Here is a 10,978-nt window from a genome sequence, read left to right as displayed (position 1 = left end):
GCCATGGATACCTGAATGGTCTTAAAATAGTCTTCACGGACTAGTCCGCACAACTTCGCGGGTGTATAGCTCAGAAACTAGAGGGTTTTAGGTAGGGGTGTGAGCTGTACCGAATGATCTTTAAAATGCTTAGTTGAACTTAACGTTCCACACAACTGTGGAATGCTTCCCTTGCCATTTTATCATGTTGCGGCTCTTCGGGACATATTTTCGGCAGGATTGTGCGTCATCTAGTGAGAAGAAATATCACTATAGTTATGCTTGACGGGACCGAGATAGCAGTACTAAGAGACAAAAGTAAAAGGCATTCATGACGCCATAGTGGCGAGATCTGTCGGCTCGCCAAAACGAGGTTTGCTGCTGGGTACGCGGCATTGTAATGGTCATTGCGTGTGTGTCACTCGGCGGGTTGATGATTGGTTGGGCACGTGGAAATGTAGCTTCTTGCTTCGTTTCCCTGCAGAGACCTGTATTTTTATGTACGTGCATTTGTTTATTTCAACGGTGCTCTGGAAACAGCTGTCTTGAATTAAGGGCTGCATTTTCTATATGCATATATGCTTATATACCCTCAATATTCTCCAGAACTTCTGAAACCTTTGTATTGTTTGGGTGTGTATATATTTTATGATATCACAGCACCTTGTAAGAGCATATTGGATTTGTTCTTCATGGTTTGGAAGCAGAGTGGTTTGTTTATTCATACTATTGATCATTTGAATGGGTGATCTTATGCTGTCGTGGTCATAATCAGGTTTTGTATCTTAGCAATGGGGAACATTATTTTAAACCATTGTAGTTGGGGCCATGGGTGAATTACAGTATGCATGGAGGGGGAGGTTGTGATGAACATAGATAGGTAGACATCAGTGAACAGTATGGTACATTAAGCTCTTGCCACAGCATTCTGTCATGTAACAGATTTGATGAGTTCATGGTGGGATCAGAGCTATGCTGCAAGTGCTGCTCAGTATGTGCTCTGATTTCAGAAACTAATCCAATCAAAATGTTGGCTTTGCATTCATCTAGCAAATGAGCTTAGCAAATGAGAGGAAACTGTAGGAGGTATTCATGATATGCTTGGGCTAGACTGTAAAAAAGAAATCATGTTATGATAAAAACATGCCAGGATTACAGCAATATTGCTGTTTAAATTTCAGTACTTATATGCTGCAAGTGGAGCATAGTCACCATGAATGTCAGCTTATGGAGAGATATTTCTGGAATTGTGATGTTTGAAGAGAAGTCTTAGAGAAAATGTGCTTTAAATTTGTTCCATGCAAAGGCTATTTAATGTCATATGGGCACACAGATATCACACAGCAACTAAATGTATGCAGACTGGTGCTCACATCCAGTATGCAAAAAATCCATTCACTGTGCAGGATAACCAGGGAGGGGGGTTTGAAAGTGGTCCAAAATGTAGTGTTATTTTTGAATGGCTTCTAAGCAGTACAAACTCTGAAAGTTTTGAGTGCTTATTCCCTGGGTTTCTTTACAGTGTGCTCCTATAGGGAAAAGCTGTTTTTCCTCACAGCATTTTGAAATGTCTGCTTGTGGGCTGGATATTTGAATGTTGCAAAAGTAAATGTAATGTGTTTATTCATGTGCTGGCATTGGCACATGAGCTGTGGAAATGATAAACAAAGAATTGGCAAGTGGCGCTGAATGATTGTCACATGCACCCTAGTCAAGTGTCACATGGTGGGCTGCATACCAGTTCTTGGACCAAATTACATGCAAGTTTAAAGCTTGTGGATCATTTTGCATCACCCTCTCTCCTGTACCTGTACCATGTATCCCTCCCTTCAGTAAAAATATGTTCCTTCCCACTTGCCATCCAAGGTTACTTGTAACTTGGTATGAGCCTTTTAATGCCAACTATTGTATTGTAGGCAACTACTGTAGCTTGAATCAGCAAAATATGTAACTTAGGGGAGCTTCTCACACAGATTGTCATGGTTCTTGATGTCAGCTGTTGTTTTCCCTTGAAGTGTGCACAACAAGCATAATCATTTATTGTTGCCTATCATCACTCCCCTGCCCCACCTGCATCAGACTGCATGATCAGTGTGAACCATGAATTTGGCTGAAGCCTTGTGGGTACAATTTCAGATATATCATGGGCTTGAACCACATTCCCTCTTGTTCTGGCTGTGGCTGGGAAATGTGTGTGTGTTTACTGCCATGCCAACTTTTGTGGGAAGTTGAAGTACAGGACACCTTTGTTGTGTACTCTCATCCCAGGAACCTTGCACTGCAGCCAAGCACTAGTGAAAGGATCAATTAAATCCGGGGAGGTCGCAGAAACTTTCCACATTTTAGCCATGCATTCCTGTTAGCTTGTCCTGAGATGCCCGTTCCAGAAGGTTTCCATCTTGTAACACTAAGTTTTTTCAGTATTTTGTACCTGTGATAATTGGTCACTGCCTCCCATCACTGGGTATTGTTTTGCATCACATTCTGAGCTTTTCTTGTCATGGGAAGTTGATCAACAAATAAAGAAAAGGTGTCAGATTGACCAGACTCCTCAGAATATTACAGGGATTCAGAATCAGATTGTGAATAAGGGAAGGGATAACACCACACCCTTCCCCATTGTCATGATGTAGCTGGCATACATGGTTGATTTACATGGCTCTGATTTAATTTTGGTACTTATGCATATATTTCATGTGATTTTCTTCTATCTTTGACCATCATAGTCTCCATAGTGTGTAGGCTGTGACATCATAAGGGAATTACAAAGGATGCACAGAAACGCGAAGTCCACGTTTTTGGTCATGTGTTCCAGGTAGAGCTGCAGATGTCGTCCAAGTCGGAAAACATGGCGGACGGGGTGTTCGTGCCGCCGCCGCCGCGTCTGGTGGAGGGCGCCCACTGCTCCTCCATGCAGCAGTACAACGACATGTACAAGCAGTCCATCGACGATCCCGAGGCCTTCTGGGGAGCAATCGCTGACCAGTTTTACTGGAAGGAGCGACACACGGGCAAGTTCTGTGACTACAACTTTGACGCCTCCAAGGGGAAGGTCTTCATCGAGTGGATGCGCGGCGCCAAGACCAACATCTGCTACAACGCCCTGGATCGGCACGTGCAGGGCGGCCACGCCGACCGCGTCGCCTTCTTCTGGTTAGTATGGTGTGGCAATTTCGCGGGCAGCTGTGGCCAGGTTAGCTCCAGTTGCTGGCGTCCGGCTGCTATCGCCTGGGGAGGCGGAAATGTCCGGGGCCGTACGCATCGTTTTCCGTAACTCTTCTGACCGCACAAAGGCTGCACCCTTCGTTGTTAATGCCTCCGCCCCTGTTCAGCTAGGGCCATCGCTGTCTTCCGAGCAGACGTCGCGTCCCGGCGGCAGCTCTGTCCCACCCGCCGGCGTGTTCAGGGCGAGGAGAGGCGCCACTCGTGTGCCCCGCCATGACGCGGCCGCCCTCGCCGCCAGGGAGGGGAACGAGCCGGCCGACGAGGACCGGCTGACGTACGGCCAGCTGCTGGAGCGCGTGCAGCGCTGCGCCAGCGGCCTGCGCGCGCTGGGCGTGGCGCGCGGACACTGCGTGGCCGTCTACCTACCGATGATCCCCGAGCTGGTGGTGACGCTGCTCGCCTGCGCGCGCATCGGCGCCGTCCACTCGGTGGTGGTGCGTACCCCGGCGCTGGCTGCCGCCTACCGGCTGTCGTAGGAGCTGGGGCCGTCCTTGCGACAACCGGTGAAGGAGATGGCATGAGGACTACCACACGGACAAGCGGCTGACTTGTCAACCTTGGGCATGGGGATCACTCGGCAGGCTTTTAGCCTGTAATAGTTACAGGTCTGATAATAAGCGTTCTGTGCGCTGAAAAGAACGTAAATGCATGTGTCGAGTGACAAGACGAGTCACGATAACGGGGCTCATAAGCGTTTTGTAATACAAGCGTGGCGGCAACTTGTGTGCGGTGTCTCGGCACGGATCAGCCGGTGACGGGCCGTTGATGGCTGCAGGCAGGCTGTCTGCAGCGGAGCGTTCTGGCCGCTGGCCGATGGTGAGGCGGGGTCAGGCCGCCGGGTGCCGGCCGTCTCTCGCTGGGGTCACGCCCTGTCGTCCGGGCCTAGCGCACCCGGCCGCCGCCTCCGCCCCACCTCACGATGCGCCCCCCTCGGCCGCAGTTTGGCGGCTTCTCGGCAGACGCGCTCGCTGACCGCGTCCTGGACGCCAAGTGTGACGTCATGGTGACGTCAGACGGCTTCTGGCGCGGCAACAAGCTGGTCCATTTAAAGGAGATCGCCGACCACGGTGGGTATTGATGCCGTTTTCTCCGACGGCTGACATCGGATAGTCATGTGAACCGCCGTGCGTCAAAGTTCAATTGCATTTTCTCATCGCCTCATCACATTTCTGATGGTCAAATGAGCCGGTGTCGTAAAGCTTTGATAACGTAATGAGACAACTCGCATTCCATGTTACTCATGGCAATCACGGCGAAATCCCAGTCCTCAAGCAGCCATTGTTGGATGGTTCGTGCCCCGCAGTAGGGCTATGCAGCGCCCTGGACGCCCCTCATGCTCACAACTATGCCCGGGTGTGGCCGTGTGTCTGCTCCCAGCGTCCGCTGGCCCTGCCAGCGTGTCCGCTGCGTGGGAGCGGTGTTGACGCGCCGCCGTCCGGCAGCGGCCGAGCTGTGCGCGGCGCGCGACCACCGGCTGCGGCGCGTGGTGGTGGTGCGACACCTGCCGCGGCTGCACCAGCACCAGCACCCAGCCAACGGCGCTGGAGGCGGCGACGCCCAGCCGGCCAAGCGCGCTCAGTTCGACGTTCAGGTGAGCGGGCCGTCAGTGGCCGACGCGCCGCTCCGGCTCCCGCCAGACGAGGCGCGGCGTCGGGCGCGCCCGCGTGGCTCGCTGCAGTGGCGTCGCTTCGTTCACGGTGTGCCGGCGTTACCGCTACAGGGGCCCGGCTGGGTCCGGCAGGGACCCGGCTGCGGCGGAGATGTGTGCTGAGCCACGTGTGCCGCCGCCACCGGAGGCGTTCGCGTAAAGACCGAGTGGTTGGAAGCCCTACGTTCATGATGAAAAGCGAGTAGCTCATTTACCGCTGAAGGACCCTCCCTGACCCCGGTTTCCTGGCCGCGGTGACGACGCTTACAATCAGGGTAGCTGCGTGTACAGATAAAATAATCAATGCTGTTTTCTTGTCAAGATGCTTGATAAGTAGAAATGAAATGGAATATTATTTATCTGCCTACAAGCAGCGATGCTATTGGACTTGTTCGCGTGGCGGGCAGCTGGCCGTCGGCTTGAGCTGGCCGCGGCTGGAGGTGTGACGCCCGCCTGGAGGTGTGAGGCGCCCGCCGGTGGGAGCTGGCCGCAGCTGGCCGTCGGCTTGAGCTGGCGGCAGCTGGCCGCCGGCTGGAGGTGTGACCCGACTCGTTCATCGGCCGGCAGGCCAGCTGGGACGCCGCCCGTGACCTCTGGTGGGAGGACATGATGAGCGAGGCGGCGCCAGAGTGCGAGCCGGAGTGGATGGACGCCGAGGACCCTCTCTTCATGCTCTACACCAGGTACGCGGCCGACGCTCCTCTGCTGCCGGCCCGCTCGCTGGCTGACGGTCAGGTGCGGTGTCAGTCGCTCCTGGAGTAGTGAAGCTTGTAGCGTGTCGGAGTCCCGGCGCCGCGTAGAGCTGCTGTCGTTGGCTCTGGGCGCGTCGCAGCCCCAGCTGCGTGGTGGGCGTGGCTTCTGTCCGGTGGGGCTCCAGGCGCGCCGTGGTCCAGGCTGCGTGATGGGCGTGGCTTCTGTCCAGTGACTGGAGCGCTCAGCGAAACATTCAGTCACTTCCTGAGCATGTTGCGACCACCTAATGGATGTGCTCTTGCGAGCTGACGCATGATTTGCGGCCACAGATCTCAGATACCTTCTATGTCATTAGATAATGACGTCCTAGCCCAGACTGTCGACTGTATGGGGCGGTGTGCAGCTGCAGTGGCGGATCCGGTACGCGTGCCCTGCGGGTGTGACGACCTCCGCCCCGGCTGTCGTCAGCGGCTCCACGGGCAAGCCGAAGGGCGTGCTGCACACCACTGCCGGCTACATGCTGTACGCGGCCACCACCTTCAAGTACACGTTCGACTACCACCCGGAGGACGTGTACTGGTGCACGGCCGACATCGGCTGGATCACCGGACACTCCTACGTCGCTTACGGGCCCATGCTGAACTGCGCCACGTCAGTGATGGTGGGTGCATAGACTGGGTCGTGGGACGGCGCGCCGCTCCTGGGCGCTGATGGTGGTCTGATGATGGTCTGTATGATGGGCGACGGTGTGTGATCACGCACGGCCGTGTTGCTCTGGCCGTGACGGTGGGTGCTCCTCGTCCAGTGCTGGTCAGCTCGTGTGATGTCTGATCGCCCGCCCCGAGCCAGGAGCGCGATGCACGGTTCCCATTAGTCCGCGTCTGCATGACGCCAGTCCATGTATCCGAAGTATCGGCTTTCTTGGCAACTAAAAAACAGCGTGAGCGGGTCTGCCGTGATCGTCCGTGTTGCGCTGGGTCTGATCGGCGGCTCGCTGCGGTGTGTGCTCCCGCCGCGGCCCGGCTGGCTGTCAGTTTCGGGAGCGGCGCTGGGGCCGGGCCGGCGCCGCTCCCGCCGCCGCCCGGCTGGCTGTCGGTTTCAGGAGCGGCGCTGGGGCCGGGCCGGCGCCGCTCCTGCCTCCGCGCGGCTGGCTGCCGATGGCAGGAGCGGCGCTGGGGTCGGGCTGGCGCTAACCCGGCGGTCCCGCTCCGCCAGTTCGAAGGCTCGCCATTCTACCCCAGCGGCGAGCGGCCCTGGCAGATTATCGACAAGTACAAGGTATCCAAGTTCTACACGGCGCCCACGGCCATCCGGGCGCTCATGCGACTGGGCGACGATATCGTCACAAAGTGAGTCTCGTTGTGGGCCCGTCGCCGCCGCCGCCGCCGCAGGCACGCCCGTTGCCTGTCCGAGACTATCATAAACTGACGAGAACGTTTATAAATTGACGAGAGAATTTCATGAACTGACGAGAAAGTTTCAGCTGTAGTGTTCGATGAATGTGAACTAGGTAAATGATGCCGCATGCCTTTCACAGGTCCTGCGAAAGGCACGCGGCGGCGTGAGCTAATCGGACATTTTATAAAGATACGCGTCTTCTGGAGAAGCGTGCCATTCATACGGCTCATATATGTACTTCATAGGGCATATGAATTGCCATTCAGAGGGCATGAACGCGTGCCATTCATAGGGCATTGACAGATGTGACGCGGCACTGTGCACGGACGCTTCGTCGCGCGCCATTTGGCGTGCGTGAGCGGCGAGCGCGGCGCTGTGCCAGACGTGAGCCGCGCCCCACCGGCTGTCCCTCCCGCCCGCGCAGGCACAGCCGCCAGAGTCTGAAGGTGCTCGGCTCGGTCGGCGAACCGATCAACCCAGAGGCGTGGCTGTGGTACCACCGCGTGGTGGGCGGCGGGCCGCTGCGCCGTCGTCGACACCTTCTGGCAGACGGAGACGGGCGGTCCACGTGCTGACGCCGCTGCCGGCCGCCACGCCCACCAAGCCCGGCTCGGCGTGTCGGCCGTTCTTCGGCGTGCAGCCGGCGCTGCTGGACGAGAACGGCGCCGAGATCGCCGGCGAGGGCGAGGGCTACCTGGTGTTCCGCCGGCCGTGGCCTGGCATCATGCGCACCGTCTACGGCAACCACCAGCGCTTCGAGACCACCTACTTCAAGAAGTTCAACGGCTTCTACTGCACGGGTGACGGGGCGCGTCGCGACGCCGACGGCTACCTCTGGGTGACGGGCCGGATAGACGACATGTTGAACGTGTCCGGGCACCTCCTCTCCACGGCTCAGGTGAGAGGAGGCAGCCGGAGTCGGCGCCGGGCCGGCCGACCGCGGTCAGGACGTGTGGGGCAGGCTGGGAGAGCGGGGTGTCCGGATGGAGTGCGTGGAGCGCGCGCTGCTGGACGTGCGAGCGCGCGTTGGCGTCCGAGGTCAGCGCACAAAGCCCCGAGTGCGTGTGTTTGTGGCGCACCTGGTGGGAGGCATTGTGCGGTGTTTGTCGTCTCAGCGAGATCTGGTGCGCGATGTGGGGCACACTGGTGTTTCTCTTTCCGGCGAGAATAGGCCACTGCGTCTGTTGCCCGGGATTGTCCTCCAGCGCGCATGGGTTTTAACTGTGTAGTGCGTTGGGCAGTTTGCCCTGTATGGTCAGTTATCGGTAGGTGGCCTTGTGCGGCCAGTTTACCCGAGTGTATACCTCCTCGCGGACAGTTGGGCGGGGTATGACCGTATGTGGGCAGCTTACCCCTGATGTGGACATTGTGCGTCCGCTGTCAGCGTGCACCACAGCGTGGATGGTGCAGCCACGCGCTGCCTCTGCACGCCGCGGGCAGCTTCACCACAAACACCGTGCCTGTTCGCACCGTCTGTGGAAAGTTCGTGAACTATTACGATGTATACTCTAGTGTAGAAGGTTTGCCAAAGTGTGTACCCGACGTGCCCAATGTCTGAACGTGTGCCCCTGTCTTGAGGTCGTGCCGGATGGCTCAGCACCCCAGCGTGCCTGTTGTCTGAACGCCATCCTGCCTTGGCCAGATCGAGTCGGCACTGATAGAGCATCCCAGCGTGTCGGAAGCGGCGGTGGTGGCGGTGCCGCACAGTATTAAGGGTGAAGCCGTCTACTGCTTCATCACCAACAAGCAGGGCGAGCCATGGACAGACGAGCTGCGGAAGGAGCTGATCCTCAAAGGTCAGAAAGGCGCCGGCTGGCGGCGACGATTGGCGCACTGGGAATACGGGCGGTGGAGGGAGGGGGGCAGCTGTGGCTCGGTCTCCCCAAAGACCCGATGACATCGACTGAAATAACACCACATGACTGTCGCACTTTTCAAGCGTGGCTGCTTCTGCCTTGTGCTTCGTTTGTTGCACAGCTGAGATATATCTGTTCCCGTACGCTAAGGCTTGGCGAGCGATGCCGTGACCCTTGACCCAGCGTTGTGGGACACGTGGCGCGTGTGGCACGCCGCGGCCGCTGGCTGAACCGCACAGTGCTCGGCTTCCGGCGGCTGGTCGGGCTTGGTGGCGACCCCCGCACCGGTCCGTGACCTCCCGCCCGACCCCGCAGTGCGCGAGCGGATTGGCGCGTTCGCCGCGCCCGACTACCTGCAGTGCGCGCCCGGCCTGCCCAAGACGCGCTCCGGCAAGATTATGCGCCGCGTGCTGCGCAAGATCGCGCAGGACGACCGCGACCTGGGAGACGTGAGCACCATGGCCGACGAGTCGGTCATCGCGCTCCTCTTCCAGCACCGCACCGCGCAGCTGCTGTAGGCGGCGCCGTACGCCTGTGAGCCCGCTCGGCGGCGGCGGCGGCGGCAGAGGCCGACGCTCGGCCGAGCGGTAGGGGGCTGGGTGGGCCGGGCGGCCCGCGCGGCGGCGGTGGTGACTGGGCCAAACGTCGAGCTGTGTGTGGGTGGTGGCGCTCGGCGCCGGTAGTCGGCGGTGGTAGGTGTCCCGTCCACTAGGTGGACATAACCCCGGTGGCGGCGCGATCAAAGACGGGCCGGCGGCGCTGGGAACTGTGAGCCGCCCGCAGGAGTTGGCAGTGACCAGCCGTGCGTCCGCAGGCCCGTCGCAACGGAAACGTACAAACCGCGAACAAATTCGTCTCGTGTTGAACTCTTATTTAAAGACGATCGTGGTCGGGCTCAAGTAGCGATGGCTTCTGCGCGGGTGCGTGATATTTTTATGCCTCATTTTTAGGTAAGCACTGCCGTGTGAGCAGGCGCGAGGCTGGCAATTCGGTCCGTCTTAGGCAGGCGTAGGGCGGCAGTCACGCGTCGGAGACGCACCAGGCGGGCCTGTCCGACCTGGCCGCGCGCTCCGGCGAGCCAGCCGGCCGCACATGGACTGTGACCAGGCTTAGTGACGGGCGGAAGAGCTGCTGGCGACTGTCGCTGCCCCAGGGCAGGAGGGCATCGCAGCGACCGGACCGGCCATGTGCAGAGTCCGCTGTTCGTCTGAATCTCAACTGTCGAGTTCGGCGGCACGGCGGCGGCAGTGGCCTGCCGTAGTCGGCACTGCCGTAAGCATGCCTCGCCCGCGCCGCGGTAGCGACGGCGCGCCTCCGCTTCGCTCTACCTCCCTGCCTGCTCGTCCGTTTTACCTCGGTCGATAGTGTTTGACCTGCCGACACTGCTTGCGAGACGTGGCGGGCGCGTGACGTCGGCCGGGGCGCGGTCGGGTGATTGGACTGAACGACCGCGGCGTCGGCCATGTCCTGCGCGTCCCGGCTCGAATACGAATGGCTGCGTTGTGATCTGGTGTGTTTGCTGTCGTACCTGCACGCGCAGCGCGTGGTGGGAGCAGGTGACGGGGACGTGAGGGGACGTCTGACTGTCTGGGAGGAGGCGAAGGTGCTGCGAGACCGGGGTAAGGCGCCACATGGGGTTGGGCAGCTGGGATTTACTCAGCCATTCGGCAGGAGATTGAGCAGCCGCGGCTGCCAGCGTGTTTGTTCAGGGGCACTGCCATAATCCTTTCGTACATCCTTTTGCCGTGCAGTTGCAAAGATGAACACCATTATTATCCGTAGCTGGTGATAACTTGTGCAAAGGTGAAAGTTATTAGGCCAGATAGTGAGACGCCCATTAATCCCATGAGATTGTTACATCCTGGGTCGAAATGGATCACGCACGGGGGCGCAGCCACGATGGTTGGGGGGGGGGGGGGGGTAAAGCTCGGTGACTACGCATCACGCCGATTTGTACTTCCTCCCTGAAGTTTTTTTTCCTGTGAAAAAAGAGCCCCCTCACCTTTGGAGAGCCCCCTCACCTTTGGCTGCGCCCCTGGTCACACGCGTCAATTACGATGGAATGATGGAGGTTCAAAGTTCAGGTAACGTCTGTCTTGTAAATCACCTGAAGTAACATGAGCAGAGCTCTATCGCCTTAGTATCATCTCGCACATCAAGTGCGTGACCCTTATTCCAT

The 10,978-nt window shown here is 58.2% G+C and overlaps 1 pseudogene; it reads left to right on the top strand.

The window, feature by feature from the left end:
* The first annotated feature begins 369 nt into the window (after positions 1-369).
* Positions 370-9,388, top strand: LOC119099340 (acetyl-coenzyme A synthetase, cytoplasmic-like; annotated as a pseudogene).
* Positions 9,389-10,978: the final 1,590 nt, after the last annotated feature.

This window comes from Pollicipes pollicipes, unplaced genomic scaffold, assembly GCF_011947565.3.
Source record: "Pollicipes pollicipes isolate AB1234 unplaced genomic scaffold, Ppol_2.1 Scaffold_4740;HRSCAF=5597_pilon_pilon_pilon, whole genome shotgun sequence".
NCBI lineage: Eukaryota > Metazoa > Arthropoda > Thecostraca > Pollicipedomorpha > Pollicipedidae > Pollicipes > Pollicipes pollicipes.
Note: the sequence above shows the minus strand (reverse complement) of the source record. Positions and strands in the feature narration are given on the sequence as shown.